We start from the raw sequence: 10,239 nt of genomic DNA, 5'->3' as shown, positions 1-10,239 counted from the left end.
ATCTGGATTTCATTACGTCACCCAGTGATGTTCACCTTCAATTGGTCAAGGGTCCTGGCTGTAGCAATTATAACTGTGGTGTTCTAATGGTGATTTTCACTTTCCTTAATTTTTTCTACATCACTAATTGAAATTATTCTATAAGGAAGTCATTCCTTTTTTCTTTCTTTCTTTCTTTCTTTCTTTCTTTCTTTCTTTCTTTCTTCATGTATTCAAGTATTTTTTTATATCATTGTGCACTCAGAAATTTATTATATATTTTGGATCATAATATAATGCTATCATTATTTATTCTGATGATAAATCATTTCAGCTTTGGCCATTGGGAGCTCTTTCATTTTAGCATTTATGTCCTTTTGACATGTTCTCATCTCTTTTCTTTTCCTTTCTTACTTTCTGGCACTGTGCATGTAATTTTTACATAAAACTAATAGACACTGTCATCTAGGTGGCTATCTTTTAGTTAAATGTTTATTATTTTCTTCCTTAGTTGACATTTTAACTTTTTTCCTTCCTTATTTTTATCACCTAAGCATTATGATTATTCGAAATTACACTGAAAGGCCACGTCATGGAAAACAAACTAAGAAGGGAAAGAGGGTGAGACCTAAGTAGATGGAGCTGGCTTCTCTACTCCTTCCTTTATTGATGGCCTTGGGCAAGTCATTTGACCTCTCTATGTTTCAGTTTACTCATCTATAAAATGGTGACAATAGTAATAATATTTACCTTATGGAGTCAGAAAGATTAGATGAGTTAAATGTCATAAGATGAGAAACTACCTTGTTATTTATAAGTTTTATATAAAGTTGTAGAGTCATCTCTGTATCATAGCACAAGGGCACTATATCCTATTTTAATTATTTGGCTATGATTGTTAAGAAAATGTTTTTATGATTACACAGAGAGATCCATTCAAGAGAGAACAACGAACAATTGAAATTGTACTAGCCAAAAATTGAGCCTGGAACCAGATTAATGTATTTACTCAGATGCGATCTCATCTCTATAATTATTCATTTGGAAAACTGAGGATTATATTGATAATAAGCATGACCCCTCTGCCTTTTAGACATTAAAGTGAAGGCTTTGTCTCTACTAAAATAAAAATATGTCAGGGTCAAATTATTTTTACTCCAAAGCCATGCTATATGTTTTCTAAACCAATATTAAGCATCATGTGGAAGAATTTGGTTGTTTGCTCAGAATGCTCATGCACATTGTTCATTAGTCAGTGAGATTAATGGAACATCCAACGCATATAAAGAATACTTGCTGCAGGCACCACTCAGGATGTAATGGGCTCAGCATCCAATCTTGAGCGGAATGACATCTACGCTATCATTTCTAGAACCCGAAGCTAACCAAGGAAATTGTTTTGGTTTTACTTTTTCAAATCAAACTGGAATCTAAAGCTTAAGTGAATATATACAATGTGATTACAGAGAAACTTATCTAGGAGCCAGGAAAGGACAGAGTGAACTGAAAATCAAGAATCAGTGGAGAAACGCTTTGTTTTCTCTTTTTTCTATGGCATGTTTCCTTATTCCCTCCCCTCGCCCCCGCCTGCCTCTCTCTCTCTCTCTCTCTCTCTCTCTCTCTCTCTCTCTCTCTTTTTGTCCTATGTCTCATTGTCTACCTCAGACTTCAGTTTTTGACTTGACCAAATTCTTCATGGACAGAGAGTGAAACTGAGGACCAAATACATGTTTTATGGTGCGATATTTGAAAGTAGTTCAACATAGTGCATCATTAATCCTTTAAAAATGTTTATTAGAAGCACCCAGAGCCCTTTCTATGGTTTAGCAAACCTAAAATAACCCAGTAACATATAATCAAATTTTTGTATATAACAAACTCAAAATTGGGGCTAATATAGTGATACTACTGAAAACTTCCAGCTTCTGATTCTAGCCTCACTCCAAGCCCCTCTTCCTCCTCCATGAAGTCTTAACAATGGCATTAAGACAGCTGATTTTGAAAGGATCTAGAAAGCCAAGAATGCAGATTAGAAACCCAAATCGACTTACTACATAGTAGCAGAGCCTCTCCTCTCTCTCTTAACTACAACTCTGGCCTCTTATTTCTTGCCCTCAGTTTTAAGCATAAATACTAAAGAATTTGAACTTCAACTTCTTGAGTTGAATATAACTTCCAAATATCTGTCTTAAACAGAAGAGTGGCCTATAGTTTACCCTTTCCTTGATTTTTATGGCTTGGAACCATAACCAGAATGTATTATGACATTTCAGCATTAAATGGAGACAGATGCCCAACTGCCTTAAAACTTACAAATTAACAAGAAGCACAGACCACTTACTCAAAAACTTGACTTTGCTGTTGGGTTCACAAATGGACAGAGCTAAAGTTTTGTGGCGAATCATCTATCTAGTATATTTGAATGCTCAAGCCTCAGAGGACAGATGCCAGATAAAAAATTCTTTTAACTCATCTCACATGGATCAAAGAAAAAGGATCAAATAAACAGAAATTAACCAAATTGTTTGTATATCTGGATTGCCAATCCTTCTACCCTTTGTTGCAAGCTTCAACAACAGCGTTCCCCAATTTTTTGGAACTAGGTACAGGTGCTCCTATGAGATCCTAATGCCTGATGATCTGAGGTGGAGCTGAGGCAGTTATGACTAGGGAGAGGCTGTAAATACAGATGAAGCTTTGCTCTCTCACTCACTGCTCACTTTCTGCTGTGCAGTCCAGTTCCTAACAGGCCACAGACAAGTACCAGACCATAGACTGGTACCAGTCCACAGCCCAGGGGACCCTTGTTCTACAGGACAGAAATCTAGCCTTTAGTGGTTCACATCCTGATCTTCAGGGTGTAAACTTAGGGAAGAGCCCTAGCTAACAGCAAGATTCTTGATAGTGTTTGAGTAACACTTTTGCAAGTAACTGTGTATTTGGTATAGGAACAGGTTTGCCTAGACCTGAGAATACTGTTGTGAGAGTCAGTTATAGGGTGGGTGAGTATTGTAGGAGATGGACGGAGGGTAATAGAGTCACAGACAAGTCTCATCTAGAATTTCAGCACAGACTGAGCAAACCATGTGATTCTTGAGAGACTCTGAGATCCTAACAAGAGATGAGCTACTTAGAATTATTCCACTGCTTTCTGCCTTAGTTTATTTGTGAATAAGAATAAGAATGCTTATGTCCACTTACGCCTCTGTTTCAGAGACATGATGAAAGGGGGTTACAAAGTTTAAAAAAGTTCCTATGTTTTTTGTCTGCGGCCATGCCATCCTGAACGAGCCCAATCCCATTTGATCTCGAAAGCTAAGCAGGGTTGAATCTGGTCAGTATTTGGATGGGAGACCACCTAGGAAGACTAGGTGCTGTAGGCATAAAAAATAAAAAATAAGGGATCGTAAGTTGACAAGGTCCTAGCAATCTGTGAAGTCAACCAAGGGTTGCCTTGTCTAAAAATAAGTAAATAAATAAAAAGTTTGTATTTTCAGTTTCCGGAGACTGAAAAGACTCTATCTTATGGATAAGGAGATAGAGTGATGCACCATGTTAAAGTTAAATGCCTTTTGGAAGCCTAGTACTGAGCTTGTCCATAGGGGATGACTGGTGGATTGAATGGATAAAGTACTACTTGATGCCTTTTAATCCAGCTTTCCTTTATTTACTACTTTGTTCAATAAACACTTCTAGGTGCCCACTCTTTGTCAGGCACTTTGTTTGGCATTGGGAAGCTAGCAACGAAAACCTCACTTTCCTCCCACAAGAGCTTGTTGTCTATGTAAGAAGAGACCAATAAAAATGCTAACAGTTATAGCAGAGTGCTATAATAGGGTAGGGACAAGAGTTCTGTGGGGACATAGAGAAGAGGCTTTCACTAACTGGGGTCAGAGAAGGTCTCAAAAAGGCGGTGGCATTTGAGTTGAACATTGGAGAACATAAAGAGATAACCAAGTGGAAAATCTCAGAAGAAATAGTCTACTTGCAGCAACATCTGATAATAAGCTACAACCAGGAACGGTATGCAAAGAATGACTATTAGATTGAGTAGTACAGAACAGAATTACCCTGAAAGGGATCACAAGAACTCAGAGTGAGGTCCTGTTTGCCATTTACTAATGTATCATTTGTTAAAGGAGGGACTTCTATTCCAGTTTATGATTGGAAGGAGTGGAATATCTTTTCAAAACTAAGTCCCTAAGGGCAGGAGAGAGAACTGACCTTGCTAACACTGTTAGCTCATGCCCTTTCTCTCCTATCACTGCCAGTCTCCTAAAATGTGTAGTCTATACTCAGCACCTCTACTATCTCCTCTTCCATTCTCTTAGTAACTTCTTGAACTTTGACTTCCATCCTTAAGACTGCTTTCTGTAAGATAACCAGTATTCTTTTTTTCAGTCAATTTTATTTAGTTCACATTATCTTCTCAGCAGTATTTACTCTGCTGACCACATTCTCTGATGGATGAACCTCTCTTTAGTGTCTTTTGGTGGCCCACCAGTATATTTCCTTTGTCAGCATTTCTTCCCCTTTTTCTCTCCAACTGTGTTGTGTCCCTAAAGTTGTGTCCTTGGCTCTGCTTTATATTCGTTCTCTAGCTCATTTTTATGCCCTTCTATTTCTGTACAACTACTCTTTCCAAATTCTAAGACTTAACCTTTAACCTATGCTGAAATCAAAAAGCATGATAGTATGCAGATTAAAAGCATGGATTCTAGTGTCAGAGTTCTGAGGTCAGATCCAAACTGCCACTTACTAGCAGTATCATCTAATTTCCCTATCTGTAAAATGGGGATAATAATATAACTTACTTCATTGGATTATTGGAAGATTAAGTAGGTTCATGTAATATGCTGTATTACATAGTAACTACTATGTATAAACTATAATTCTTATTATGCCCTAAATTAATTTATTAATCTGCCCCCAAGTACTTTTATATTCCTTAAATTTGTTCCTTACTTTTAATTCCCATAATTTCTCTCTCTTCCTTGTAGAGCAGTGATTAAAATTACGGTCTTTTGAGTCAAAGCTGGGTTAATATTTTAGTCCTACTTTTTACCAACTGTATTAACTCATGTAACATACTTCATCTCTCCAAGCCTCCATCTCCTCTTATGTACCTGTACCATAGAATTGTAGTGAGGATTAAATGAGGTAATATATGTGAATGGGGTATACGAGTATAAGTCAAACAGTTAACAAATAGTAGTTACTGCATTGTTGTTACTACCTGATTTTCTATATTCTGCACAAATGCTACATCTTCCACAAAGCTTCCTCAGGCTGCTCTAACCACAGTGCTACCCCCTCTTCTGAAATTCTGTAGCATTTGCTATCTGTACCACTTATTTGTTAGTTAGTATATGTCACTTTGTATTGTCACTTACTATTTTGTTAGTATTTCTTCTTTCCCTGGTTTAAGTGTAAGCTCTTTGAAGATAGGGACCTTGTCTTACACCTCCTCGCAGCTTTAGCATCTAGCCCACTGTTTGGCAAAATAACTGGTGATAGACAATCCTATTCTCCATAAATTTCAAATATCCAGGTTGGAGCTGATTATCTTTCTTGACAAAATCCACTTCCCTTTTCAATTCCCCTGACTGTCTCTGTTAAGACGCTGACTTTATTTCCGACCTCTTAGTTTAGAAATGTTTGACACCTCTCATGTATTTCTTATGTACAAAATCTCACTGAGTTCTATCAACTCTGCATGTGATTGGCTCAGTGCCTAGCACATAGCTCTTGCTCAATAAGTGATGAATGAATCAAAATATAAATTACCAGAGTTTTATTTTAAAATGTTTCTTATTTACCTCATTTCTTTATCTCTAATGACACTATCCTAGTCTAGACCCTCGTTGACTCAAATCTGGAATATAGAAACAGCTTTCTACCTGGCTTCCTAATTTCCTTCTTTCATTTCAATTTATCTTGCCTATTATTGTTAGGTAAATATTCCTTTTATTAATTAATTAAAAGTTTTTTTTTAAGTTACATTGACATAAAATATTATACTTGTTTCAGGTTTACGATATAGTGATTAGACATTTATATAACTTAGAAAGTGATCACCACCGTAAGTCTAGTATCCATCTGACACCATACATAACTATTAGAATATTATTAACTATATTCCCTATGCTGTACTTTATAGACCCATGACTGTTTTTATAATTAGCAATTTGTATATCTTAATCCCTTCCCTTTTTTCACCCGTCCTCCTAAACTTTCTCACATCTGGCAACCATCAAAATATTTTCTGTATCTGCGAGTTTGTTCCTGTTTTGCTTGTTCATTTATTTTTTATTTTTTTTAGATTGCACATACAAGTGAAATCACATTGTATTTGTCTTTCTCTGTTTGAGTTATTTCACTTAGCATAATACCCTCTAGGTTTATCCATGTTGTTTTGACAAATATTCTGAAAATACTATTTCTATTCACAAATATCATATCATTTAATCCTCACGACAGCCCATGAAGATGGTTTCTCTACTGCTTATGAATCAGCTAATCATCTGAGGCTAGTTTTCAAGGTCTTCTGCAGTTTGGTCTTATTCTATTTATCCTGACGTTTTCTATCACCGATAACGTTCACAAACTCCATTGTCCACCCAAGCTGGTACCACATGTCTTACATATTTTCTTCCTAGCCACTCCTGACATCATGTCAAATCCTACTTTAATCATGTTTTCAATCATGAAACACCTTTATCTCCCTTTTTTCACTTCAAAATTCACCTATCTTTTAAAAAGAAACCAGAATTCCATTGAGAAATTTTATTACACTGCTGTAAACTTCAGTTGTTTCTTTTTTCTCATAACGTCCACATAAAATTTTATTATTTTACTACCATGTAAATATTTACTCCAATTTATTACTAATTATTTTATGTAGGTTAATATAGTCTCCCTAACTGTATCATGAATCTATTAAGAGAAAATTCCACAAATTATAATTATCCATATGTTTTTTAGTGTCTAGCTGAGTACATAGTAGAAGCTCAAAAATACTAGGTTGGTAAATATTATGAAAGCTAATCTGATCGAGTTGGTGTTTTGGGAAACATAGCTTTCTCAAATTTTGATCTAAGTTAAGATCTACAATGTTTCCAAATAATTTGATCAAATGCCAGATCATGTTGTCTGTCTTATATTGACTAGAAGGCAAAATGTTACTGTATCATTTATTTTAATAAAAACAAAGTTTGCTATTGATGAAAAGTGTCTCCCAAATTTATCTTTTTTTTTTTTTATCTGAAAGTGATGCCTAAAAAATGCTTTATACAAAGGAATAAAACATTATGGAAATCAAACACCATTTGAAGTTTTTCTTTCTAAACGCCAGCTCAACAAGTAAACTCAAAGATATTCATTTCTATCCTTTCACCACTAATAGGAAAGAGAGCTCATGGTTGCTCTCCCACATAATGAGTCTAGGTTCTGAAAATGCCAAGACCTTAGAATTTAGAGGAATCTGTTTGGTCCAACTGCAGGGTTAGTTGGTGGTTGTTGTTGGATGCTAAGAAGGGCATTGTGACGTGAAAAAAAAAAAAAGACAAAGATCTGAAGTGTTTTCCTTTTAAATTCTGTTAGAAATATGAGATTCTGTGGTTTGACATGGTTTCATTCAGTTCTTCCAGGTGCATGTATGTGTGTAGCGGCAGAGGGAGGTTTAATACCATTTTCTTCCAGGCTATCTTCTTTGAATATATGGAAGGTTACTTGGACAAGAGTTCCTATGCTTCATTAATCCCATATCATCTTCATAGTTTTTGCTCAATAGTTTTCCTTTAACTCAATTATTTTTATTTATATACATTTACCTAAAAAGAAAAATGTCTTTTTTATCTCTCCTGAAAATAATAATAAAAAAAAATTCTGTTATCAAAAGTAGAAAGTAACCATGAAAATAAGCACAAAAGAAGAAGAGGAAAAGAAGAGGCAGGAGGAGGAGGGGGGAAGAGGGGGAGGAGAAAGAGGAGGAGGAAGAGGAAGAAACTTTTCATCAAATTCCAGCTAGATATTTTTGAATTCTGAATCCAAGGCTTGACTCACTCTCTCCTATAAAGGAAGATTAGTAGATATTGGAGAGGTATTAAGACATAGTAACATTAAAATGAGACTTCTTTCTTGTCAATGAGGGAGAATCCCAAAAAGGAGGTATCTTTACGCCATCAAAGACTTTCACACTTTTGTGTTTTCAGATCTGTAAAGCACAATTTTGTTAGTTTTCATTTTTATCCTAGGTTTCCTCATTACAAAAGCTCAGTGCTAACAAGGGAAGGCCTTTTAGTGCATCTACATCATCTTCACTAAAAAGTCAAATACAAATCCCGGAGGTCATCGACCTATTTAAAGGTGAATAAATATAATTGATACTAAGCTATAAACCCCAAACCTTGGCTGTAAGTACACAACAAGCTGGCAGGAAACAAGTTAGCAAAGGTGCAAAGGTGAAACATTTTAGAATCTCAATAGAGCAATTGGGGAAAAATAGTAACAAGAAAAGTACATTAGGAAATCTGGGTAGATCCAAGTAAGTTTTCTATTATTTTTTAAAGAAGTTTTCAAAGTAGACTGATCAATTGTCTTGGTTTTTCTGAGACTGCAAGATTTCCTGGGACATAAGACTTAAAACTGAAAGGAATTGATCACTGTATTTCAAAAGCTTTGTTCAAGCATAAATAATAAGCAGCACAGAAGTAGAAGTTTTCTTCCTGTGGGTGTGGGAGGGTGTATGAGATTATGCCTACAGAATATCTGATAGATTTTGCCATTCCCAGAGTCCAGAAATCACTTTGGGGCTATAATTCAGTATCGAGGCCTTTTCCAAAAATTGTAATTCAATTTTATTGAATAATTATCTAGAATTGAATGAAACAAGTGTCCTCTTCCAACACCCCTTTCTCTCTATTTGCTATTAATCATTTAAGTGCTAAGTGCCGCTTACCTAGTAATCCTAGGTATTCTGGGGCACTAACTGTATATGGTTTAAGGTATTAAATGACCAAAGGCATCTGAATAAGAAAATCCTCCAATTCAGTATGCTAGTGTCTTTTTACAAATCACCTACTTGTCTCTTGACAAGTAGGCATCTTGAATGCCTACCACTTGAAATATAAAATAATATAATTAAATTCAATAATCAGCCACTAAAATGCCTTCTCCGTGGAAGATATTTTGCTAATTTAATTCTAAGATCCTCTTATAAATCATATGTAAAACTGAATTATACATGTCTACTTTATTAAAAATCACATTTTGGGATTTTTCCAAATCTGCACCTTGAGGATACCAATTTTCTGTAGGGAAACCATTACTATGAAATGTTTAATTGTACATTTTCCAAGCACCTCTCATTTAAAGCTCTAACAGAATTCTCTGGGTGGAAAATATAATACAATATTAGCGTGCCACAATTCATTATATACTAACATTAATTCTTCTTAATGGCATTCTTCTCATTCACTTACTGCATTATTTTAAAAATGATCAAACATCTTCTTTGGGCCAGACACTTTACTAGGTAGGACCTGGGGATACAGGAATAAGACAAAGTCCCTGCCTATGTGGAGCCAATGTTCTGGTGCCTTTGATACATTTGAAAGAAAAAGAATAGAAAAAAAAAATTCTCCTAGGCATAAACCTCTGACTACTTTGGAGAAAACGAGTTGTTAGTAAGATATTGTCTATATTTAGTCTTTAGACTTTGTGTGTCAAATGAAAGGAAAGAAGAATAGTTTAGAATAAAAAATGATTCATATGGTAATCACATCATAATAAAAAGAAAATAAAAACAGAATTTCTACTCTTTCTGTCTTCCTTGGGGCAGAGTTTCACAAAAAGTAATCTTTTGATGTGGACTTAGGGTTACCTCCTCCTTTCCCTGAATTTTTTCTAAAGTTCTGAATAAACAGCTTTGATTAATACACCTTGTTCTTTAAAAAAAAAAAAAAAGCTTCACTATTTGTCTATTACATACCTTCAACTTTACTTTCATGGATAAGCTGCTGCGTCCATGAAATTCTTAATAATATAGAATTTAGCCCAAGCATGTTACTGGACTAGATTTTCAAGTAAGTCTTTATTTTCTTTCTATTGGTACAGGAATCTCTTTTTAAAAAAGAAAAGGAAACTATAGGTCATTTGAAGATTTTTTTGACAAGGAACACTAATAAACGATAATGACTACGGTTAAAATAATAGCAGATATTTATTGTGTCAATTATGTGCAAAAAATTAATGAGACTA

General features: G+C 35.0%; 1 pseudogene; it reads left to right on the top strand.

Moving 5' to 3' along the window:
* The first annotated feature begins 3,243 nt into the window (after positions 1-3,243).
* On the top strand, positions 3,244-3,362 carry LOC118600652 (annotated as a pseudogene).
* Positions 3,363-10,239: the final 6,877 nt, after the last annotated feature.

The sequence above is a fragment of the Rousettus aegyptiacus genome, unplaced genomic scaffold (assembly GCF_014176215.1).
Source record: "Rousettus aegyptiacus isolate mRouAeg1 unplaced genomic scaffold, mRouAeg1.p scaffold_m13_p_3, whole genome shotgun sequence".
Taxonomy (NCBI): Eukaryota; Metazoa; Chordata; class Mammalia; order Chiroptera; family Pteropodidae; genus Rousettus; species Rousettus aegyptiacus.
Note: the sequence above shows the minus strand (reverse complement) of the source record. Positions and strands in the feature narration are given on the sequence as shown.